At 47.5% G+C, this 26,322-nt stretch overlaps 1 protein-coding gene across 3 annotated transcripts in view; it reads left to right on the top strand.

Annotated features, from left to right (window-relative positions):
* Positions 1-10,281: 10,281 nt before the first annotated feature.
* TMEM200B (transmembrane protein 200B) overlaps positions 10,282-26,322 on the top strand; it is a 32,527-nt gene continuing 16,486 nt past the window's right edge. For 2 of the 3 annotated variants that reach the window (XM_081015442.1, XM_081015441.1), the window contains exons 1-2: positions 10,282-10,885; positions 12,091-12,317. The gene's annotated coding sequence lies outside the window, so the exon portion shown is untranslated. Of the gene's footprint in view, positions 10,886-11,727; positions 11,750-12,090; positions 12,318-26,322 lie in introns of those variants that run through there. The other variant, XM_081015443.1, reaches the window with a different exon arrangement.

A 26,322-nucleotide genomic window follows, 5' to 3' on the forward strand; every position in this document is an offset into this window, starting at 1 on the left:
TGATATAAGGACCTGGCTGCAATGAAGTGCTGTTTGCTTATATTCCTTACAGACATCCCACATTTGCAGGCTAGATGCCTAAAAAATCTCCAGAATGAAGTGTTACAGATTAGGCAGCTTAGCTGAGGTAGCCTGTTCCACTAAGGGACTGAAAAATGTACTGCAGATGTTGATTGACGGCCCTCTTTGGTTGAGGCAGGAGGGGGGGGCACCTGAGGTCTGGAAGCCTTCCACAAATTCTGTGCAGCTTCAAGCTAAACTGCCGGTTCAGAAATATCACACAGTGCACTTGGCCCCTTGGGCACTGGACAGCTTCACGGAAACTTCCAAACCGTAAGAGCTGTGGAACAGACTGCCTCAAAAGGTGGTGGGCAATCCTTGGCTGGAGGTATTTAAGCAGAGGCTGGATAACTACGTATCTGCCAAGGATGCTGTAGTTGCAGGCGGCACTGTGGTCTAAAGCACTGAGCCTCTTCGGCTTGCCATTCAGAAGGTCGGCAGTTTGAATCCCCTCGACGGGGTGAGCTCCTGTTGCTCTGTCCCAGCTTCTGCCAACCTAGCAGTACAAAAGCTCACCAGTGCTAGTAGATAAATAGGTACCACTGCGGCGGGAAGGTAAACGGCGTTTCCGTGCGCTCTGGTTTCCACCACGGTATTCCGTTGCACCAGAAGCTGTTTAGTCATGTTGGCCACATGACCTGGAATGCTGTCTGTGGGCAAACGCCAGCACCCTCGGCCTGAAAGCGAGATGAGCGCTGCAACCCCATAGTCGCCTTTGACTAGACTTAACTGTCCAGGGGTCCTTTACGTTTTACTTTTACCTAGTTGCATCCTGCATTGTAGATAATGCATTGAACAGGGGGTTGGACCGGATTAATAATCTGCAGAATATGTGTCCATTCATTTGTTTCAAGGTAATGTCCCATTGCACCAGATATATGGAACAAACTCATACAAAAAAAAATCTAGATCACTCACTTGCTCTGATTGCTTCCCCAGGGTCAAACAACAGTGTCAATGAAAGAGACCTGCTGCTGCAACTTGGGGGAGGGAAACAGTTTACCTCCTCTTTCCCTATATTCCATTGTATCACCATTCATCCTTCATTTTTGCTCTTCACTGATATAGGGAAATATTGATAAAGAGAGGCATTCAAAATTCTAGCACGCTCAGTATATTGTGTGTATTCTCCATTTCCAGGAGTTACCATATTTTTTGCTCTATAAGACTCACTTTTCCCCTCCTAAAAAGTAAGGGTAAATGTGTGTGCGTCTTATGGAGCGAATGCAGGCTGCGCAGCTATATACAGCTTTCTGTAATGTATGTTTATTGATAATACGCAAGCAGAACACAAGTGGTAGCAAAGAGATGTTGGGGGTAAGATGAGCAGTTAATGTGCAGAAAAAGCTGGCCACTAGGCACATTCACCAGGCATAAAGCAGAAATGGTCAGAGAATATACAAAACACAACTGAGAAATGCACATTCCCATAGTCCTGTTGGAGATTATGTACATTGACTGGGAAATGTGCACAATCACCTCCTCAATGATAGATCATGCACACATTCTCTATGAAGCCTGGTGAATGTGCACAATGACTGGTGGTCATGCACATTAACCACTCAATTTGCATTACCCTGAACAGAGACACCCCTTCAAGTCAGCAGATCCAATGAGAGACCCTGAAGGAGTCTTCACCTTCAGCCAACTCAAATCTATTTAACTACCAACTGTGACTTTTCACAAATACACACCCTACCTGCCCTTCTCCTCAACCTGAAGGTTGTCACCTTTCCCAAATCCTGCTTGGCAACTCAGTCAAAAACACAAATTTCCCCAGTCATCAGTAGACATCTCATACCATTGGCCTTCAATGACAGAACATCACCCAGTTATGTTGGGCTTCTAACCAGCAATTCGCTTAATGAAGGGATGATTGGGCAGATGTATGTGCATGTGACTAACAATATATCAAAATATCAATGCCACATAAGTAAAATTATAACTAAAATTGGTTTAGGAAAAGGACGAGGGGGTACGGTGCCACAGAGAAGATCCCCGGACTGCTTAGATTGCTTATTTCTGTGGAAAAAGCAGAAAGACCTGCAAACTGATCCATTTTAGCCCAATTGAAGCCGATCCCAGTGAACAGGCTTCAAGCCAAGTGCAGCCGTTTAATGCAATTGTGGCTCAAATTATATCTATAGCTAATGAAACCTGGAGCATCTCAGCACCTGAGAATGAAATCAAATCTGGAGTCGCTTGAATGCTGCAAAGAAGGGGCTGTCTGGTGTGTGCCTAGCGACCCTGAATATCAATCAACTTTCCCTTCCTTGAAGAACGGTGTTTTTCTTTTCCCTCCCTTGCAGCATGCAGAATGCAGACAGGTTCAATCAATAGAGGAAGGGGATTTTAATGTGTCTTGATGCTTTTTCAAGGCAAGGCCAGGGGAACTTGGAAGAGGCCAGGAATGCATTTCTTAGTGTGAAATGTACCAAGTGCCGTCCCTCTCTCCAAGCAGGGGGGGCTCCAGAGATTCCAAGTGTTTTTCTGGGGTTCAGTTTCCTTAGAACGTAGGTCAGTGCAGACAGTATATGTCTCTGGCATATAGGGTTTTGTTTACATATGTATACATCCAGAGGATAAGATGGAGGGGCTCACAGATTTAACACCCCAGCATCTTACCTCCCAATTTGGTTTGCAGGTGAGCCCCAGAGCCCAGCACAGAGCAAATATCTCCTTCTTTCTCCTGCTTCCAGCATCCAACTGTCCCACACACCACAACTCTAGCTATTCTCTTCCAAAGGAGAGGGGAGGGAAGTCCCACCCATTTGTTCTATGACACAGAGCTACTTCTTTGGACATGCCAAATTGTGGTACTTAACTAGCCAGCCAAAGCCATCACCTTGGCAAAGGAACTGTTCTGGCAAGCTTCCTCTTATGCATTCTACCCACGCAGATACAGGATCCTAAAAATTGGAAGGGACTCCAATCCAGACTTAGCCCCCCAACTCATAATGGCACAAAGCCTTCTCACCCACCCGCATTTATGATGGCACCCTTGTTTGTTCAGACTCTGCTTCTGTGTCTTCAGCATCAGGCTGGGAAAAAAAGAGAAAGAGAAGCTCTTTCTCATTCCTTTATCTCTTAACACCAGGAACAGCCTCACCTAGCAGTGGCTGGTGCCCAAGAGTTGGTGGAGCCAGAGGCAATGATGGGCAGAAAAATAATAATTCTTCTTTTGTTCCTGTCCGAGTTCTACAAGGGGCAACGCTGAGACTATAACAGGCTTCCTCAAACTTGGCCCTCCAGTTGTTTTTGGCCTACAACTCCTATGATCCCTAGCTAGCAGGACCAGTGGTCAGGGATGATGGGAATTGTAGTCTCAAAACATCTGGAGGGCTGATTTTGAGGAAGCCTGCTATGGAGGAAGAAACTGACAGGCTGTATGTAAGTAAGGACTGGGAGGGATGTAAATAGGAAGTTGGGCAGGTGGGAGTTGGATGAGGGTAGACTAAGCTTGGTGGTGCAGTACCCCACCAAGGGGGTGGGGACTAAAGATCTACATGGGGATCTGCTGCCCCTGTGGATCTTGCCACCTGAGGCAGTTGCCTCACCTTGCCTCATGGGTGTGCTGGCCCTGCCCGGAAGGCTGATTTGGCCCCTGGGACCTGAGTTCCCCACCCTTCTAATAGGCTATTTGTTATAATAATAATTTATTAGCTACTTTTTTCATAGAAAGTGGCTCAAAGCAACCTACAAAGTGTATGCATGGTGAACCTTTGACCCATCCCCACCCCAGATGCTGCCAAACCACAACTCCCATCATCCCTGCCCACTAGTTGCACTGTTTGGGGCTGATGGGAGTTGTAATTCAGCAACACCTGGAAGGCCAAATGTCCCCCACACTCACTCTAGTGACCTGAGCGAAGCAGGGAGGTCCAGGCTTTTTACAAAGGACTCTTCTTCAAGCATGTCCTGCCAGTCATTGCTGGAAGCAGAGAGAGCCTCTGCGCTTGGTGATGGGACCTCTCCGCTTTAGTCACCAAGGTAGTTCTTGTGTTGATATGAGGACGGAGAACTGGAATGCCAAACACTTGAGCTCTGCGGGAATGACGCCACAGACTTCTGCGAAGAATCTCAAGGGGCTTCTCTGAACAGCGCTGCAAGCGCACAGAGACAGACGCAAGGAGATAAAAATGAAGTGGCTGAGGTTGCTCACAGTAACTTGTGTAGCACACAGAAGGGGAATCTGGGGCTCCCCAGGTGCTGCCAGGCTTCCATCAGCCCCAGATTGCACAATCAAAGGTCAGGAATGATGGGACTTTGAAGACCAACAAATGGGCAGAACCACTCCATACATTTAAAACACATCTAGGCCAGGTTTAAAGGACATGACTCCATCCCCAAGAAACCTGCAAACTGTTGTTTCCTCCGCACAAAGCTGAAATTCCCAGCGATCATAACAAATGGCGATTATTTGGGAGAGGTCACGTGCATTAAATGTATGGCGTGCATCTGTTTACACATCTGGAGGACCACGGGCTCCCCATCTTTGTTACAGCAAAGTTTCCTAAATAACATATCAAATGAAAATTTTAAATTAAAAACTTAAAAGTTTAATGAATAGATTAACAGCAACAAAAAAGGCTTTCCAGCAATTATCAGGGCATTATAAGTTTTGAGGGATAGATGTTGAGGCAATTTCCCAGGGCTGGGGTAGCCAACCTTTGCAACCCCACGTCACATCTATTGCAAACTGCCCTGTGGGCAGTGTGTAAATCGTCTAAATAAAATATGCAAAGATATACATTGGCAAACTGGAGAAACTGTGGTGGGGAGCCACAACTCTCCCCAGCCCATCTGTAACCCCCACCGTACCACAGTTGGCCCCCTCCCATGCTACAATTAGACACTACACACATTCAAAGCACACACAGCCCTCCAAAAAAAGAAAGAATGAATTTTGGGCACTGTAGTTTGTTAAAGGGTGCAGGCAATTGTAACTCTGGGAGGGGTAAACTGCACTGCCTAGAATTCTTTGAGGGAAAAGATGTGCTTTGTGTGCCTTAAAGGTACAGAGCACACAAAGGCTTCTATTGGCTAAGGAAAGCTTCTTTCAAGCTCAATCTGAGCAGGGGTCAGGCAAGCCACAGGATCTTACACGCACCTGGAAAGACCTCTGTGGGCACATCTGCACCTGCAGGCACCAGGTTGGTGACCCATGTACTAGGATCTGTTTTGTTTTGCTTCTACGGATGCGAAACATGGGCCAAGGTGGTTTTCTTCATTTTGCATTCATTGTTGCCATGAATATTAAAGATCAGCTTCCTTTCAATTTAATAGCTTCAATTATTAATAATAGTTCATTACTCTTCTCATCTCTACCTACATCAAACTCAACCTGGCAGATTCCTGCAAGCTCAGTTAGCCTGGCTATTTGATGTGCACTAGCAAAGCATCCCGGTCCTGTCCATAGATCACTGCACTGATCGTAACTCTGACGGAAGCTGCTGTGATGTAAGGTTGTGGGTGGGTGCAGGGCTGTGAATGCTTCTATTGCTGCTATTTATAGGACGCCATTGTACATCTTGCCAAAGTTTTGGATCAAAGGCTCGCCATAGCTGGAAGCAACAGGGAGAGAAAACACTTGGGCACATTTAAGCCATTTAATCTGGCCTCCCCAATTCACCCTCGCAGGAAGAACAGCTTCCATCTGTAAATCGCAGGATCTGTTTCCATCGCCCAGTGGAAAAATAGGTAGGGCAGTATCCAATGAATGCCTCTCATCTGTGCAAGGGTTTATGCTTCTACAGTGGAACTCTTTCCAAATCTGCTATGGAAGGTTGGGAGAAACCCCTACAGCAGATGTAGGTAGTGTGCAGGCAGAAGAGAGGAGGAACCAGAGTAAATCCTTGCACTTACGGGATGCATTAGTTGGCTACTACCCCTAGATGGGCTGTAAAATAGCTTACACTGGAAGAGACAATTAGAGCCGATCCTACCGTTAGACAGCAGAGGGCAAGTGCTGCCTCCGGCAGAAGGTGCTGTTGGCAAGGGAGTGGCAACAAGGTGTTGGAGATTTGTGCGCCACATGTCTTGCCCTGCACCCTCTAAGCTTGCTTGCAGCCCCCAGGTGCAGTGCAGGGTGCTGTTCTGTTGCCGATACAAAATTCAGTTGCCAATCCGTTTGGTTTCAGCATCTCGAAGGAGGAAGCAACTTCTCCCTGTTCCCCCGTTTCCCCCCATGCTCTCCAACACAGAGAGAGCCTGTGTGGCATCGCGGTTAGTTACGGAGGTTGGTTCAAAAATCAGGCAGCATACTGGAGCGCGGGGAGAGGTTTTGTTTGTTGCAATATTTCAACCTGCTATTGTGGTATCTCAATCTGCTATTTTGCAGAGAATCAGTGTTTCAATCTGAGAATTGAAAAGACAGCTTCTGGGGTGGTGGAGTTGCGGGCAGCTTCCCTATCAGGAACATATACTTCCAGAAGCGGTTTAGTCATGCTGGCCATATGACCCGGAAAGCTGTCTGTGGACAAACGCCGGCTCCCTCGGCCTGAAGCAAGATGAGTGCCACAACCCCAGAGTTGCCTTTGACTGAACTTAACCATCCAGGGGTCTTTATTTTTCATACTGCCTATAATGGAATAGAGATGTTCTGCAGTAGTAGCTGGTGCCTGTTGAGATTGGTAGGGTGGGAAGCAGGGAGACGAACAGTAGATGGCGCCAGAGCCAATGACAGGCAGAGCCTTATAGTTCTGTCTGCATCCTCTTCTCTGAGAAATTCTATAAGGTCAACGTTAAAATTAAAGAGGAGCACCCTCTGCACTGGTAAAAAGAGAGAAAGCCAGAGGGTGGGGAGTTGGCTGAGGGCAGACAAAGGTTGGTGAGGCAGTGCCCCATTTGCCCTTAATGGACCTGCCTCTATTGTACTGCGGCCAATTATTTCCTCAATTACTGATATTCAGGTGGAAGTGCCAATAATTACCTAGCAATAATAATAATAATAATAATAATAATAGTTATATACCACCCTATACCCAGAGGTCTCAGGGTAGTTCACACACACGAAAGAGAGGTGAGGAACAAGCAGGGTCCTGTGAGCCGAAAATTCATGGAAGCAGAAAAAAAATGCACATACTCAATAGTTAGGGAATGCTGACCTGCTGTTGGGAGAGGAAGGGGAACTGGGTGACAAGGGGACTGTAATGGAAAGCTGTGGAGGAGAGCATGGCTGGCTGGCTGGCTGGCTGGCTGGCACACTGAACAGGAGCATTCCACGCAGCAACATTTTGTTGCAGCGCTCATCGGGACCCACTGACAGGCTGATGCATCCTATTTTTTAAGACACAAGAGCATTGTCTGCCAGCGAATCCCATATGTGAGTTATGTATTGAATGGAATAAAACCTCCTTGTGTTTATCCTGAGAGCACTGCCAATTAGTCTTATTGGACGGCTCCAAGTAAGCCACTTTGAAAGATGAGTTTGATACAAGCGTGAAGAGCAAACAGACAATGATTCATGTCCCTTCACTTTCTGCTCTAGAAAGTGTGTGGCTGCGTACATGGGTGCAAATAACTTTCTGGCAGTAAGAGCTGTTGGATGGTGAAATGGACTACCTTGGAAAGTGGAAGGTTTTAAACAGAGGTTGGATGGCCACCTGCTAGGGACCCTGTAGCTGTGATTTGTGCATTGCAGGGGGTTGGACTAGATGACCCCCCGGGTCCCCTGCAACTCCACACTTATATTCTATGAGTCTATTCTTTTCTCTGTGTGTTTGATTGCAACAGGTGAGGGCTGCTCTCTAACCAAGATTCACAGGTCAAATGCTGCTCAGTGTAGATGTGAATTTTAGATCAGATAGTACATATGAATCCCACTGACAGAACTTTGCTGCTGGTAGGTCTCTGTTGTTGTTGTTGTTGTTAAAAAGTTTGAAAACTACTGGAATATTCCATGTTCCTTGGACCTTTGAGGTTGCCCTTATTCCTTGAAGCATATGTTGTGTGCATGTGATGAAGAAGCATCTGGCCCTGAATGACTTGAGGCTGCTGTTACAGCACTGAAGGTCCCATAGAACAAAGTGGAATGTCTGCCATCCGGTTTCTGCGAGGGAAGGGGTGCTGGCCAGTTTGGCTGGGATTGAAAACCTTATTCAGCTTGGAGGGGTGGCAGCTTTGTAGGCAGACTGGCACCTAGAGAAGGGGAAAGGCAGACTGGCACCTAAAGGCAAGGAAGGAAGGAAGGAAGGAAGGAAGGAAGGAAGGAAGGAAGGAAGGGAAGAAAGGGGAGAGAATAGGAAAGGAACTAAGAAACAGAAACCAAAGTGCAAGAGAAAGAGACAGGTAAACAAGTGCCTAGGAAAGGGCTGGGGAACCTGGACGCCAACTCCCATCAGACCCAGCCAGGATGGCCAATGGTCAGGGACAAAAGGAACTATTGGCCAACAAAAGGAACTATTGGCCAACAACATGTGGAGCACCAAAGGTTCATCAGCAGTAGGATGGGAGATGTCTGTGTGGCAGGCCCAGCACCAGAATGCATTTTTTGGGGTACCAGCAACCTGATAGGGCCTTTTCCTGACATCTGCATTGGGTCCCCTTTAAAGCTTTAAAATGACCAGTGCATTTTAATCTCCCACAAATGTCCACACTACATGATGGGAAATTAAAATGTCAGCCACCTAGCACTGATCAGAGATCCTCAATGCTGCTGTCACCAGTTAAGCCTATTGATGTCTTCTTTTAATCTGGAGCCAAGCTCTGATGCCTGGCGTATATGAGTTTCATGTGTTTGGGTTGGATCCAGACTTAGGACTATATTCAACTCTAAGAGCTACCCAAAGCAGACCCACTGAAATCAATGGACCTAAGTCATGTTTATGGGTCTACTCTGAGTATTTCTAATGTTGGATACAACCGATTGTCATGCATAGAGTAGACCCAGTGAAATTCATGGGACTTGAGTCAGCTATGACCAAGTTTCACTGTTACTCTGAACAGGACTAGGTCTGCAGCGAGCCACTGGCTTGAATAGCCAGCCAATTATTTGGCTACAGGCTTTTGAGTATCCCCACTGAAATTAATGGACATTACTAAATGAGGACTATTAATTGCAATCGGATTACACACTGAGAGCCAGTGTGGTGTAGTGGTTAAGAGTGGTAGTCTCGTAATCTGGGGAACCGGGTTCGCGTCTCCGCTCCTCCACATGCAGCTGCTGGGTGACCTTGGGCCAGTCACACTTCTTTGAAGTCTCTCAGCCCCACTCACCTCACAGAGGGTTTGTTGTGGGTGAGGAAGGGAAAGGAGAATGTTAGCCGCTTTGAGACTTCTTAAAGGGAGTGAAAGGTGGGATATCAAATCCAAACTCTTCTTCTTCTTCTTCTGATTGAACTTAGTTGGCCACAACCCAATTTAGTTTTTCACCAGAATCTGTAACTTTGGTAGCATGCTGAACACCATACATTTAAAGTGCATGGCTTCCCACAAGGAATCTTGGGAGCTGTAGTTAGTCTCACAGAGCTACAATTTCCAGCACCCATAACAAATGAGGAGTGTTTTTGTATGTGGAAGATATGTGTCTTAAATCAATGGCTACTGGCCATGATGGTGATGCCCAGTGTCCAAAGTCAGAGTCTTCTGAATACCAGTTGCTGGACCCCGCAGGAGGGGAGAATGGTCTTGCTTTCCAGTCCTGCTTCCCATAGGCATCTGGTTGGCTTCTGTGAGAACAGGACACTGGCCTTGATGGGCCATTGGTCTGATGCAGCAGGGCTGTTCTTTACGCATGGTGTGCCTTAAAGAAGCAGATTACACACCTCACATCACAGCTACCATAGGAGCCAACGGTTCTAGGGGCCGAGGGAGTCTTTGCCCCCCACAAATAAAATATTTGAGGGGGCTGCCCCCCTAAAGTTGATGGGCATTGTCATTCAAATAGTGTGCGTACACCGCATCATGTGACTGACTGTGTGGGGCGGAGAGTATTTTATTCAAATTGGCACCCCTGACAGCTACACTTTCCCCAGTTCCTTGCCCTTTTCGTAAGGGCAATTGAGGGCACCCACCTACCCACAGAGAATATTTCAGAATCATTTCCCTAGGCAAGGAGTTGACGCACCTTCTATTCAATCCCACTCTGAATTCAGCTGCTCCGACACGTGTGTGTGCGCGCGCGCGTGGGGGGGACGCAACTCGGTTGATTCTCCGCCCCCTGTTTCTTCTTCGCCTTCCCCCTAACCCCTCCCCTCTTGGGCCACGAACTCTTTCCCTCTACCAAGTTTGAAGCGAGCGAGGGAGCGACCTACCTTTTCCAGTTTCAGCCTTGGGGAAGGAGAGCCTCTCGCTCCGCGAATGAACGCAAGGCAAGAAAAGAGCGGGAGCAAATCTCTTCCAAGCGCGATCGCGAGCACGACAATTAGACCTGAGTTCCGAGCAGAGTAACCCGATACGAGAGAGAGAGAGAGAGAGAGAGAGAGAGAGAGAGAGAGAGACTCCGGAGACAGAGCGTGTGCGTAAAAGCGCACGAGAGAAAGACTGCGGAAGGAGGCAAAGAACAAACAACGGACTTGGGCGCAACAGAAGCGGGATCTAGCAGAACGACGCAGAGGGATCCCCTTCTGGAGAGGGCAGAGCGGAGGCAGGTGGGCTGGGATCCAGCGGATCTGGCTGGGTCTCTGCGCCGCCGCCTCTCTCTCCCCCCTCCCCACGTGGTTGCTCCATTTTGCCCTAACTGCGCGAAGCCAGGAGGAGGGGGACCAAGGAGGAGGAGGAGGAGGCATCCACTGCGCTTGGGCCGCCGCGAAGGCGCCTTTGCGGGGGTGGGAAGAAGCCGGGAGCAGCTGCCGAGACTGTGGGGAGCCCGGCGGCGTGGCGCAAGGTAACGGGGGGAGCAGGGGAGAGTCCGCGCCGGGCGCTTCGTGCGTCCGCCCTCGGTTCCTGGGCTCGAACTTCCTTTGGCACCTCGTGGAGAGAGAGGGAGAGGAGCGGGCCGGGGCTTTGATGTGGGACGCGGTTTGGCGGAGCGAAGACGCGGCAAGGCTTGGCGACAGAGGAAGGGGGGCTGTTTTCGTGGGGAGGTGGGAGGGGGTGTCTTTGCCTCTTCCCGGCAACAGATCCTCCAGGCTGGGGAAACTCCTGCTGGGGAGCGACCCGCTTTGTGCCTTGCCCGCTATCCCATTATAAAAGGAGTAATAATGTTCATAATATGACCATATAAGCCCCAGAGAGAGAGAGCGCGCGCGACAGAGAACTTCGCAGGAAACTGGCTTTTGCGGAGTCAAACCATTGCTCTGCCCAGCTCAATATCCTCCACGAGGGCTCTCCTGGGTTTCAGGCGGAAGCCTCCCCACCCCCTCCCACCCTACATGCAGATGCCGGGATCGAACCCAGGAGCTTCTGCATGCGCAGCAGATGTCCGGCCGCTGACTTGCGGCCCTTTCCCCTTAATTTGCACGTGGGCGCCGTGGAACTGACGTGTATATGTGTGCATGTCTGTGTGTGTGAGAGAGAGAGACCACTTGGATACAAAACCACTGCTCCCAGTAAATCTCCATGGATTAAGCCCTCTTCCATTCCACAAACACCCCCCCCCCCGCAAAAAAGATGAAACAGGAATGCCCAACCAGGGAGGGGTGAACTCCCCTCCCCCCAAACAGTCAGCAACCCCCCCACTCCATCAGCCAATAAGGGGTTGTGTGTTGTTACACAGGCAGGGATATGAGAGGAACCTTGCTCATGTCAGGTAAGCCAAGGTCCCCATACATTTAAAACCCACTCAGCGTACATTTAATGTACATGACTTCACCCAAAGAAACCTAGGAACTGTAGTTCTCCCCCCTCACAGAGCTGCGATTCCTAGCACCCTTTATGAAACTATAGTTCCCAGGATTTTTTTTTTGGGGGGGGAGGTGCTTTAAATGTGCGTCAAAATGTGCTTTAGATATATATGGTGTGGATGGACTTCATTTTCATATGCACCCTTTTGGTTTTTCTTGCTGTTTTGTGCCCAAACAAACAAAACCAGAAACTAGTCTGAGAGAAACTCACAGAGGTTTTCTTCTCCCCCCCCCCCCCACTTTCAAGCTCACCTTCGCAAAGAGTCTGTGGCTGCAGCCTGCTCCCTCCCCCTTCCTGACATGTTTCTCTTCGGATGGCTCGGGATGAACCAGCAAGCTGGGATGCTCCACTTCTGAGCTCCTCTCTCTTCCTCCATCCTCTACGGGAGAGCAGAACCAGGTGCCGCTGGGGGAATAAGCCGAAGGCAAGGCGATCAGCCCACACACTTGAAGCAATGCGGTGGTGGACAAACGGTAGGTGGCTCTTTCAAGTTGATTCCCCTGTGGGTTGGGGTAGGTGGGTTGCGTCGCCGTTCGGGGGTGCAGCATCTCTGAAAGGGGTGTCGGGGGCATGCAAGATGTTTGGATGCGTTTGTTAGAAAGGGAACACCTTGTACTCGGAGGGAGTGTTAAACTCTGCACTTAATGTTCTTGCAGGGGGGCTCTTTCTTTAGATGCTAAGGTGTATTAATTACTCTGCTTACTTCAGAAGCTAGTAAGGCAACCCTACTGTGTTGGGGGGTATTTTGGGAGCAGGGCTGCTGGGGGGGGGGGGCTTTTTATGCTGCCTGCAATTCCTAGCCTGATGGCACCGCTGCCTGAATTCACTCGCAGAAAGCTTCAAATCTCTCCCAAAATGACATTCCTAGAAGTGTTATAAGGTCGGGGGGGTGACCCAAAGAGACCTGAAAACGGTTGAAGTTCTTGTCTGAACACAACACTGAGCTAGGCATTCATGCCAGACTCAGTGCAGACTCTTGCTTTCTCAACTGCTGTGCCTCAGATTGGCCAGAGGGCTAAAGTCAGACAGTTGGGGCTCCCCCCCCCCAGCTGTTTCTTTCATTGATCTAGGGATCCTTGGGGCAGTTCAGGAGGGGGGGGGGTTCAGGAAGAGAAGGAACATCCGTTGTTTGAAGCCCAAAGCTTAAAGCTCTGGAAGGAAGACTGGGGGTGGAAGCATGTCCATAAATCTAGATTCTTGGCGCGGTGACAAAATCATAATAATAATAAAAAACAACCCTCCCGGGTTTTATAGGACTGGTGGGGCTGCAGAAGTGCCTGTAGCATTTCATTGTTTTTAATCGAGGAGGCGGCTGTGTGCCTGAGCATGGCTATGTGCAGGGAGGGAGGGAGGGAGGGAGGGAGAGAAGCCCCTTGGCAGGTATCCATCCACTGTTGATAAAAAGAGATTTAAACGCAAGGAGACAGGCTTTACAGCCCGAGAGAGAGAGAGAGAGAGAGAGAGAGAGAGAGAGAGAGAGAGAGGAGATGCAGTGGGGTGAGAGTTCAAGACAGTGTCAGGCAATATCCTAGTAAAACTCGCTGGACTTATAATTCCTCCTCTGAAAAGGGCCATAGCTGAGTGGTAGAGTGTCTGCTTTGCATGCAGGAGGTCTCAGGTTCAGTTCCTGGGGCTGGGACTGTCTCTTGTCTGAAACCTCAGAGAGCTGCTGCCAGTCACTGTAGAATAGATCATGCTGAGCTAGATAGACCAATGTCCGACCCCAGTTAGAAATTAGCCACATGCGTTTTTCAACTGGCACGGGTCTAGTTGTGACCACCTGGAGATCTCTGGATGCCAGGATGGCGACCAGTGTAGCTAGTGATCAGGAACGATGGGAGCTGTAGTCCAAAACGTATGGAGGGCACCTGGTTGGGGAAGGATTATCTGAGCCACTGTTGTCAATTCTGACTGGCAGGAGTTCTCCAGATCCACTGGCAGAGAAGTCTTTCCCAGGCCGGTTATCTGATATCATTTTTTTAATTGGAGATGCTGTGGATTGAGCCTAGGGCTTTGCAAAGCATGTCCTGTGCCAATGAGCTGACTCTCAAGTGAGCATAGAATTGCAGCCTTAATTACACAGGGTGGGATTCAGTTAGGTGTTACTCAAAGTAGACCCACTGCAGTTATTGGACCTAACAGAGCTATGCCCATGAATTTCAATGGTTCTGCTATGAATTGCACTTCATTGAATTCCACACATACCTTAAAAGATCCATAGATGTCAAATATCCCCATTCACTTGGCACATTCTCACCTCGCTCCAATAATGTGACCTACTGTCTCCTGTTCTTTTACCATTGTTGGAAAAAAGTTATTAAGCACAAAAAACCCCTCTCTCCTCCCTTTGTGTGACCTTTCCTGTATGGAGTAGAGGATAATTTTCAATAGCTAATGGGGGATCAACATTTACAGTGCAATTCTGTATAATTGAGTTCAATGGGGCTTACTCCCTGGTAAGAAGTCTTTTCCCACAGTTTTGTTTAAGGAAACTCTCCCCCCCCCCCATGGGGATTTTAGACTGTGATGCAGAAAACCCCCACCTCATTTCAGAAGACTTTTTCTTTAGCAGTTGCTTAAGCAGAGCTCCCAAACTGTGCTTTAGACTCCTGTGTGTGATGCAAAACATGGATGAGCAGCGTGGAGGGAAATGGTTATAAAACCTCTTGAGAGATTATCTAGAACTCAAATTATGACTCAAGCCTTTCCCCACTGTTTATCGCACAGCAGAAATTATTATCGTTATGCTTCCATCAATGTAACATTCATTTGCAAACGTGAAAAGCAAAAAGCCACCTTAGCTCCATGCAGAGCACACACGTTGTGTTGAAAGGTCCCAGGTTTAGTCCCTGGCATGTCCAGCTAAGGCTGACAAAGGTCCCTGTCTCAGATTCCCTGGAGAGCAGCTGCCAGTCAGTGTAGAATGTGCTGGGTGAGATGGACCAGCTATCTGACTTGATAGTTTTCTGCATTAGTATGATACTCTTCAAATACATTTGTAATGTTCAGCTCTCACTTTAAGCAGTGCTGGTCCAAACTAAAAGTGGAGTTTCAAGAACATGTTGATGCCCCATCAAAGGGCAATCTCTTTTTTTTCAGGAGCAGGCAAAGGAATCCCAAAATGGAGTGGTGGGACGGAATATGTCCATGCAACACAGCAAGGCAGTGGATGTTTCCCTCGTGGCATCTGTTCTATCAGACTGCAAAGCAGGGGGAGAGAAGGAAGGCAGGACTATTATTCCACTGGCTCTGCTGAGAGACCATCTACTGCCTTGGGCTCTTCCTCAGCCTAGTGGTAGCATCCATTACATCAGGCTGCAGAGCAGAGAGAAGCAGGGTTCTTCCGTTGACTCTGCAAAGAGACCATCTGCTGCCTTTGACTCTGCACCCAAAAAATGTCCCTTAGCAGTAGCCATTCCATCAGGCTACCTAAATTGTTTCCTAGTTGTTACGAGAACGGTAACTTTCAGAACTTGTGCCTGCCTTTTTCCTTCTCCTTCTCCATCCTTGTTTCCTTTTGTGTTATGTCCTTTAGATTCTAAGCTTGAGGACGGAGGCTGTGTGACTTTGCAAGTCACCCTAGGAGTCTTTTTGCTTGTTGTCAAGGGAGCCTGTCTGCCATCCTAAAGGGGACCTTCCTTCCCACTTAAACATACATTCAAAGTAAGGGCAAAGGATTGGCACTGTTTGCTCTCATTGACATTGCCCTATAGCCGGACCTGATTGGCTCTGCGACACCGTGGTGCCATCGCGTTCACTGTGTGATCCCTAATTGGTTGGGATCACAGCAAAAAAGGAGAAAGCTTTTACAAATGGCACAGAAACAGCAGCATGGCATAAATCCCTAGTTGGAAGACTACTGCAATATTTCAGTAAAAATGAGATATGCCCCCTTGCGCCCATACTCTACTGTATCAAAGTAATGGCATGTAATGGCAGTAATCCTATACACTCGCCCTGTTCATTCCCTTTCCCTTTCAGTGCTTTGCATAGGAACATAGGAAGCTGCCTTATTTGGAGCTGGCAGACCATTGAGTCATCTAACTCATTACCTTTGTCATTGACTGGCAGCGACTTTCTCAAACGCCAAGTGGGCTTTTCACCCCCGTCCTACTTGGAAGTGCTGGACCTAGGGCTCTCCCACTGAACTATGACTGCTTGGTCTCCCTCGTGGCATTTTCCAGATTGTAAGCTTCTTGGGGCAGGGATCTGACCAACTTGGAATAAGTCTCGAATTCGTTCTTTTCCTAAGACAGTCTGCATTAGCAGATGGCATTTCATCAGTCCGTGGTAATACCAAGTGCTTTGGTGGTTTGGCATGGCAGTTAAAGGGAAATGCTGGGGAACAAATTGGCAACTGTTTTACTCTGAGGAACTCAGGCGACACACATGTAAGCCATTTGTTGAACTAGGGAGGCTGGGGAGTTCCATGGAGGAGAATTTAACATCATGCATTTTTTTAAAAAAAAAAATATGGATATGCCCAAGTGCAAAACATGTTGCTCTAGATTTCTGGCTTAATTATTAAGGATGGGAACCAGCTTCGCTTAAAGAATGCCAAAGTGCTGAGTAGAAATGCTTTGCAGGAGTTGGCCGCAGTGTGCTAAATGGTCCCACGGGTATGAGTCAGGGTGTATTTTTACTTTTTTGCTTTCTGTTATCCAGAGATTCCAATTACAGTCGTATCTTGGTTGTCAAATGCCCTGGAACTTGGACGTTTTGGCTCCTGATCGCCGCAAACCCGAAAGTGATTGTTCCGGTTTGCGAACGTTCTTTGGAACCCAAACGTCCGATGGGGTTGGAGCTTCCTGCAGCCAATCGGAAGCTGCTCCTTGGTTTCTGAAAATTTTGGAAGTTGAATGGACTTCTGGAATGGATTCTGCTCGACTTCCATGGTACTACTTTATATATATTATTTGTATTCAGATTTCTCGGGGGTCCCTTCCAATTCTAGAGTTCTATTATTTTCATGTCTCCTCTCCTCTCACTGCATGTCGACCCCTCCCTCACTGACAGTCTTAGTGAAGCGTGATGTGGGTTTTCAGAACAGAGCTGTGGCTCCATGGTTGAGCATCTACTTTGCACATGGAAGGTCCCAGGTTCAGTTCCCAGTATCTCCAAGTGGGGCTGGGAGAGTATCCTGCCTGAAACCCTGGAGAGCTGCTGACAGTCAGTGTAGGCCAGGCATAGGCAAACTTGGCCCTCCAGCTGTTTTGGGACTACAACTCCCATCATCCCTGGCTAACAGGACCAGTGGTCAGGGATGATGGGAATTGTAGTCTCAAAACATCTGGAGGGCCGAGTTTGCCTATGCCTGGTGTAGGTAGTACTGAGCTAGATGGACCAGTGAGTCTGACCCTGTATCTGATGTGCCTAACATTTCTGATTTGGTATGTCTGAATGATGTGCTTCTTCTGACTTTAAACCAGTACCTTATCTACCACCCCACCTATTTACAAATACATAGAATACATAGAACGTGTGTTTGCGCGGTGTATTTAAAATATTGCATCCAGCTACATTTTACTCAAGAGTAGACCTATTGAAATTAATGGACCTAAGTTAACCACACCCACTGATTTCAGCGGGTCTAGCACTGAAAGCAACCCTGTGCTTCCCAAAAAGGATAATTGCAACTCTGAAATGGGCTTTGCCTGTATCCATATAGGGTGTTGCAGGAATTAACGTTGTGAAATCGCGTATTTCTCTGACCCACATCACTGTAGAGTAGGGCAGCAAGTGAGGAAAGGGCTCCTGCACCTTTAATAGTAGTGTAGGAAGAGGGGGTTTCTACAGGCTGTCATGTGGCCCTCCCCTTATGTCTAGCTGCCCTGCCATTCAGTGCAGGGAAAAGGGCCATGGCTCAGTGGCAGAGCATCAGTTTTGCAGGCCGAAGGTCCCAGGTTCAATCCCCGACATCTTCAGGTAGGGATGGAAATGTCCCCCATCTGAAGCCCCACAGAGCCGCTGCCAGCTGCTGCTGCCGGTATGGAGGGAGATGAGCCCATGGTCAGACTTTGGCGTGATGCTGCATGAGGGTGAACAAACTGAAGCTTGATCCAGACAAGACAGAGGAGTTCCTTCGGAGTCAAAAAGTCAGACAGGCTCCCCCTGAAACCTCCGGTTCACTGCTTGGGTGTATTCCTGGATTCAGCCCTAAGGCTAAATGCCCACGTGATTGGGGGGTGTCAGCTGTACCCCTTTCTGAAGATGTCTGATCTGGCCATAGCGATGCACAGCTTAGTTACACCCTGTTTGGATAACTGTCATGTATTCTGCACTGGACTGCCTTTAAGAAGTGCTGGGAAACTTCAGCGGGTCCAAGATGCTGCTGCCAGATTGCTGACCAGAGCTGGTTATAGGGAAAACAGAAGCTCCTTGTTACAACAATTCCACTGTCCATTTCAATGGGCACAATTCAATGTGCTGGCTATGACCTACAAAGCCCTCTATGGCTTGGGTCTAAGCTACCCAAATAACCTTATCTCCCTGTATGAGCCTGCCTGAGCTTTGAGAACTTCTGGGGAGGCCTTTGTCTCAGTCTTGCCACCTTCACAGGCAGGTTGGTGAGGACACAAGACAGGGCATTCTCAGTGGCTGCTCCCAGATTGGGAATTTGCTTCCATGGAAAGCTAGACAGGCCCCCTCTCTGCTTTGCTTTCACCAGCAGGCAAAGACTTTTTTTGTACAGACACTAACTGGCTGTCTTCTGAGGGTGGGTTCTGTACATGTTGTCTTTTGTGTGTGCTTCCAAACAGTGTCAAGTGTATCTAAGGCTGTTTTTAAATAGGGCTACTTTTAAAAATATATATTTATATTGATTGTATGTTTTTAGCTGCATTTGTTTCAATTCATGCTGGGAGTCTCCTAAGATCCTGTAAGAGGGGGAAAGGTGGAATTTAAATAACATGAAACATAACATAGGCAGCTCCCTATGTAAGTTTAGCCAGATTTCTGTACAGTGGTACCTCGGGTTAAGTACTTAATTCGTTCCGGAGTTCCATTCTTAACCTGAAACTGTTCTTAACCTGAAGCCCCACTATAGCTAATGGGGCCTGCTGCTGCCGCACCGCCGGAGCACAATTTCTGTTCTTATCCTGAAGCAAAGTTCTTAACCTGAAGCACTATTTCTGGGTTAGTGGAGTGTGTAACCTGAAGCGTATGTAACCTGAAGTGTTTGTATAACCCAAGGTACCACTGTACATGTAAGTTTTCCCTTACAAGGCAAAATAGCATCTTTGGTGAAATTACTTTAGTTGGGGAAATGATGTAGGAAACAACAGCAGATCTCCCCTCTCTCAGTGCCACTGCCCTGATCAAGATGGTGCTCCCCTCCTTGAGGCAGTTTTTTGCCATTTTTAAAGAGACGGGAGATCAGATCTTCACCATCTCCTCTCTTCCTGCTCCCTTTTGACCTTTTACATCATTGTCACCAAAACCCAATGGAATATGGGTTGCGGTAAGTAGCTGGACGTTTGTAAGGTTTGTGCTTGTAGACTCTTTGCAGAAAGAGCTCTGAAAACATGGATGAGGAACCTGCGGCCCTACAAATATTGCAGAACTCCCATCACCATGAGCAATGTGTCATGCTGGCTGGAGCTGATGCGCAGTTCAACAACATCTGGACAGCCGCAGATTAGCCATCCCTGCCTTAAAATGTCTTCCCCTGTCAAGTATGGTTAACAGCATAAGAATTTGCAAGCTCAGAAGGACAAAGGACAAACATGGGACTTTCCAACGGTCCGATTCTCTTATGCCATCCCTCCAACTACAGGCCCATACAGAACTGGCTGTGCTATGAGTTACCCTAGCTTAGCGGTTCTCAACCTGTGGATCCCCAGATGTTGTTGGACTACAAATCCCATCATCCCTGAGCTCTGGCCTTGCTAGCTAGGGGTGATGGGAGTTGTAGTTCAACAACATCTGGGGACCCACAGGTTGAGAAAGGCTGCCCTAGCTTGTTGCAAGGATCTGCCCCATCGGTTCTATGCGTGCTCTGACCTTAAGCTCATCAGAACAGTTGAGCAATGCAGGTGCCCTGATTTCTGAAGATACTAAATGGCTGGAAAGTGTTCAGTGTGTTTCTGTAGTCTTTGGTAGAAACTGGATTGTGCCAAACGTAAAGGCTTCAGGCAGCCAACTCATTTGGTGACCCTTCTGCTTTATGAGAGACTGCGGTTCCCTTTCCTAGCTAGAGAGCTGAGTTTAATTAGCAGTGTGGAAATGGGGGCGGGAGACAGTAGACTCCGTAATCAGCATTTGGCCATTGCGCTGAATAGTTCAGCATGCCACTTCTGTCATACAGAAGCATTTTCACCTGGTGCCTAAAGATATGTAATGAAGGGCCAGTCGAGCCTCCCTGGGGAGGAGAGCATTCCACAAATAGGAAGCCACAGCAGAAAGTCTTATTCTAGTGTTGACACCCTCTGGACCTCTTGTGAAGGAGGCACACAAAGAAGGGCCTCAGAAGATGATCGTAGGGTCTGGGGCAGTTCACAATGGGAGAGACAGTCCTTGAGGTATTGAGGTCCTGAGCCATTTAAGGCTTTATGGGTCAAAACCAGCACTTGGAAACTTAAGTGGAAGCCAATGCAATCAGGCCAGGATTGGTGTAATATGCTCAAACCATCTCGTCCCAGTGAGCAACCTGGCTGCTGAATCCTACACCAGCTGAAGTTTTGAAACCTTCTTCAGAGGCAGCCCTATGTATAATGGTTTGCAGTAATCTAACCAGATACTCATGTAACTGTGGGTTTGATTCTGCAGTGATGCGCACACCTATTCCTATGCCAGGAACTGGTGCATGCACCCAAAATCAGCAGGATTTAACCTCCACTCATCAGCTGATGAGCAGGTATTAAATCCTGTTCAGTTTGACTGTCTGTGCCTATTCCTCTGCTGGTAGCAGGGGTGCCCAGCCAAAGCTTCTAAGGGGCTGTTTGAAAGCGCTTTTGCAAACAGCCTTGCACTGCTCTTTAAACCTCTGGGATTTTTTTTAAATTTTTTTGCGATTCAAAAAAGCAGTGTGGGATTGTTTGCAAAAGCTGTTTCAGAGAGTTCTGCACTGCTCTTAGAGCCCCAACAGCCGGGGCTTCACAGTGCTGTCAAATCTGATGTCGCTATGATGTCAGGTGTTTGACAGGAGAGAAGCCCCAACCACCTGCCAGATTTGGGCCTCCAGGGGTGGACAGATAAGGATCTGGCCTCCTGCCAGAAAAGGTTCTCCACCCTTGATATATAGTTTTGAACTAAGCATCTAGTTCTTCTTCTGCAGGCTTCTGGGATTAATGCACAGCAACGGTGCCAGGGCCATAAACTCTGACATTGTAACCCTAGTGGGCATTCTACCAGTTATTTGAGTTCATTTCTGTATGCACAATCTCTTAGCAGGCCTTCAGAATCAGTCTACGTGAAAGAGATAGATAGATAGAAAATGGAACTGAGCCCAGGAATTCTCGCTGCTTTTACGGAAATGACACTCTTCGCTTCCATCTCTCCTGTGACTCTGAGCTGATTGCTGCTGTGTGCCAACTTGTGGCTTGGGTCCAGCCCCATAAAAAGAGCAGTTCTGTTGACAGCTCTCTGGTGGAGAGAGCAAAAGTGCCAGTTAACGAAGGGCACATTCACAGATCACGAGCCCGCTGCCAGCTCTTCCAAACTGGAGCATCCTTACCATTTTCAAACTTCTTTTCGCATTCTTTTTGCTTTAATCTCATGCCACATCAGGCCTTGTTGCTGTGTTTCCTGAACAAGAGCGTTCAGTATGAAGGATGTGGCCAACATGACAGTCAAGTCTGGGCAATGGGATGGGCTTTCTTTAGTCCACAGCTCAGCGGTAGAGCAGATGGTTTGCATGCAGTTCCCAGGATTGATCTTTGGCATCTCGGGTTACAAAGAGCAGGTGGCAAGCAATGGGAAAGAGAACCTGAGACCCCAGTTAGGCTGCCAGTCAGAGTAGACAACACTGGGTTAGATGGACAAAGAAGACAGCTTCCTGTTTTCATGATTCTTCTGATTCCCACAATATCCATGTGCAGGATGCTCAGGACACCAAAATGTGGGGTGACAGGGTGGGGAGAGAAACAACCTTTTAAGTTTGTGTTTATTGTATATAATACCTTCCAACGCATGGTAGAGGTCAAGGCAGTGTTCATAGGACTCCTGAAAAGTCTCCCATCCAAAGACTGACCAGAATAAGACCTGCATAGCTTCAGCAAGGTGGCTGCATCATATGCCTTCAGACCATGTTGGCAAGTGCACATAGCTATACAGTGGTACCTTGGGTTACAGACGCTTCAGGTTACAGACGCTTCAGGTTACAGACTCCACTAACCCAGAAGTAGTACCTCGGGTTAAGAACTTTGCTTCAGGATGAAGAACAGAAATCGCTCGGCGGCAGTGGGAGGCCCCATTAGCTAAAGTGGTACCTCAGGTTAAAAACAGTTTCAGGTTGAATAAAGTTCTTAACCCGAGGTACCACTGTATTGACATAACTCCAGCTGACATAACTATAATGGCAGCAGTGTTAGAAACTGATATATAAAAGCTATTCTCCATATGACCCCTTACACCTAGCTTATGGCCACACTAACGGAATGTTTAGGCCCCTTTTGAAAAAAGAATATTACAAAACTGAAAATGAATTGTGTGTATTGTCAGCTCCAGCTAAAATCTGACTCGTGCCATAGCACAGCACCAAAAAAAATGCTGCTGTGTCCCAGCCAGTCAGATGGTGGAGATGTCAGGTGCCATCTTGGCACCCGGGCATCTTCACTTGGTTGCAAGTGACCAATAACCAGGTGCAAAATGCACCTGGCTAATTTCAAATACTGTTTGGCAAGGGGGGGGGGTTTCATTGGAGTGTCAGCGGCTGGCACGAAGTCAGTAGATGGCAGCGGGGCTTACCTGACCTCCCGTTGTTGCTGCTGCCTGCCAGGGGCAGAAGGGGCAAGGTTGGCACCGTGCAAATGCACTGGCAGAACCAATCCATATTCCTGCTGGTTCAATGGCACTGCTCCATCCTTGCTACTGCCTTCTCCCTGGCCCAGGAAGCTGCAGCAATGCTAGTGCTGGGTAGTCAGATAAGTGCCATCACCTCACTGACATCTGCTGTGCTAAGCCTACAGTCCTGTGCCAGCTTACTTGGGAAAATGCCTTATTGACTACAGCAAGACTACCATATTTTTCGCTCCATAGGGCGCACCTAGTTTTTAGGAGGGGAATAAAGAAAAAAAAAATATTCCCAGCCCCAAAGAGCAAAGAAGCCAAGACAGCGAGCGGGATCCATCAGGCTGCAGGCTGCCATCCACAAGCCTTCGGTGTGCTCCAAAGGCTTGCGGATAGCTGCCTGAAGCCTGCATTTGCTCCATAGGACGCACACAAATTTCCCCTTCATTTTTGGAGGGGGAAAAGTGCGTCCTATAAAGCAAAAAATATGGTAACTTCTGAGTAAACATGCATAGGATTTCCTTATAAATCAGGGTTCAGGGGGTGTAATAACATGCTCTTATGGGCTTTTTTTTTTTTTGCAAACAAGCATTACTGGTGTAATGGTGCACACAAAGGACATTTTCATGCGTGGGATTAAGGGGAAGAAATCTGACGAAGATCACTTGTGAAAGTGAACCTACGTAATTCACACATTTCGGAAAAACAGGAGAATTGAAACACAGCTCTGCCATTTTAATGAGTTATAATGTCCTGATGTAGCATCACTCCAGGCACTTTGGAAAAGTTAAACGATAGCTCTGAGCTTCTCACTGAGCATTGCAACGCTGCTGTTGTAGCGGTCTCCTCCCATTCTAGCCAGCGCAGGGGTTCACAAGAGGGCACTTTCCTCAGGGTCCTCTTAGTTTTGGAGCCCATCTTACTGAGAGCACAATGGGCTTCCCTTCACCTTCAGCACAGCACACGCTTCTTTTATCACTTGTGAGTGCACTTTCCAAAAGCTATGACTTGTTTGCTTATTATTGGCATTTTGTGTGTGTGTTTTACCAGTGGAAGGTTATCACCCCCCTTCCGTTCTCTGCAGATTAACACAGGTTACCATCCAAGCAGGAATTACCGTATTTTTTGCTCTATAAGACTCACTTTTTCCCTCCTAAAAAGTAAGGGGAAATGTGTGTGCATCTTATGGAGCGAATGCAGGCTGCACAGCTATCACAGAATCCAGAACAGCAAGAGGGATTGCTGCTTTTACTGCACAGCGGTTCTGGCTTCTGAGATTCAGAATATTTTTTTCCTTGTTTTCCTCCTCCAAAAACTAGGTACGTCTTGTGGTCTGGTGCGTCTTATAGAGCGAAAAAATACGGTATTTGCATGATGCAGTTAATGCGATTGTATCATTTTTATAAAACAGAACTGATGGTACTTTTTGTGCATGTCCATTTTCGAACATTTATGGGATGCATAATCTTGTAAGTCTGGTGAGGTGTTAAGGTTTGTTTCACATGCTTTCTTTTTTAAACAAAAAAAACCTGCCAGTGAGTGTGTGACAGGTCCTTTTTAGACCACATTCTGTTGAGAAACTCATGTGGCTGCTCTGACCTATTTATCTGTCTAACCTTGAACGCAAGCCTGGACAGGAAAGAGCAGTGGGAACAGAATTATAGGGATGACTAATAAGCAGCAGCGGAAACCTTGCTCCATGGGGTCTCCAGGTTTGGCTGCCCCCACCCCAAGAATAATTTCCTGGAGCTGAGAAAGGTGTGAGGAACAGGGTAACCAAGCTCACATTCACACCATCCAGTTAAAGCACATGACTTTGTGCCAAAGAATCACGGGAACTGTAGTTTGTTAAGGGTGCTTGGAATTGTAGCTCTTTGGGGGGGAGTTAAGCTAACATTCCTAGAACACTTTGAGGAAGTGCTCTAAATGTGCTTTAAATGTATTGTGCAGATGTGACTCTCAGATGCTCCAAGGTGCATTAAAAAAACCTCAACCTCTTCTACAAGGAAAAGTCAAATACTTTGGAGTTGGGTTTTTTTTATGTTTAAGGGGGAAAACCACCAGTAGAACCCTGTTGTATGTCTACTCAGAAGCAAGTCCTATTGAGTTCAATGGGGTTTACTGCCTGCTGAGTGTGTGTTCAGGGCCGCAGATTTTCAGTGGGACCTGCAACAAAATGTTGCGGTATGGAGTGCTCCTGTTCACTCTTCCAGTCCTCAAGCCATGCCTTCTCCCACAATCCTCCATTCCGCTCTAGTTTTCCTACCCCTCCACTGTCAGCATGCTCAGCCCTTTGAGAGTGTGCAGCCCTTACTGTGTTGCTTTTGGGGTAGCCCTCTTTATAAGTGTTTCGATTCCAGCGATTTTTGTATTTTTGAAAAATGTTGGGGTTTCTCCAAGCCTGCTGATATTTCCCTCCTGTGCATGGACAGTGCTGTTTTGGAGACAGTGCTCCAGTACAGAGAAGGTGTGTGTGTGTACATAAATATGGACAAGCAGATAGAAATCCTTTTTTCACTTTCCCATAATATTAGAGCATGGAAGTTACCCAGTGAAACTGATTCGTAGCAGATTCAGGATGAACAAGAGACACATACCTAATGGTGGGATTCATTGTGGCATTGACCACTAGCTGAGATGGCTGTGAAGTGGAGTGAGAGAAATTGGGGGGCGGGGAGAGAGAATCAAATTCCTCAAGGCTCTGTGGTGCAATGGGTTAGTGTGTCTTTGCTGTTTACCAGAAAGCTGCTGGTTGTGCCCACCCAGAAAGCCCAATGCAGAATTCCTGCATTGCAGGGGGTTGAACTAGATGACCCTTGCGTTCCCTTCCAACTCTATTATTAATTATTATTATTATTATTACATCTGAAGGCAGCCCTGTTTAGGGAAGCTTTTAATGTTTAATAGATTATTGTATTTTAATATTCTGTTGAAAGCCGCCCAGAGTGGCTGGGGAAACCCAGCCAGCTGGGCGGGGTATAAATAAATAATAATAATAATTATTATTATTATTATTGTTGTTGTTGTTTGTTATTGTCATCTACTGTTCTGTAGTTCTAACACTTACTAGCAGAGAGGGCAATATGGCGCCTCCATGTTCCTAGGCAGTATATCACTGTAGACCAGTTTCCGGGGAGCAGTTGTGGGAAAGGGCTATTGCACTCATGCACTTCTGATGGTATTCCCGAAAGCATCTGGTCGGGAAGTGTGGGAAACTGGATTGGGCAGACCATTGCTCTGATCCAGCAAGTTTCCTCTTATCACGCCTCTCATAACAAACTGGGTGGCTGAGTGCCAATCATCCAGGACCACAGAGGCTCTTCTTCTGATAGGTGCCACTTACAGTAAAGCCACATAACTGAGCCTGTAAGAGGTGAAATTACGCCAAAAGCAAACGTTCATTTGAAGGACCAAGGGAAAGCTGCTTACAGCGGACGAGATTTATCAGGGTTTGAGCCAGCGTTATTCTCAAAGCCAAAGAACCAGAATGTGCAGACAGCAGGGGATGATCTGGCACAGCCAGGCAGGTGA

The sequence above is a fragment of the Podarcis pityusensis genome (assembly GCF_964106645.2).
Source record: "Podarcis pityusensis genome assembly, chromosome: 8".
NCBI classification, from domain to species: Eukaryota; Metazoa; Chordata; class Lepidosauria; order Squamata; family Lacertidae; genus Podarcis; species Podarcis pityusensis.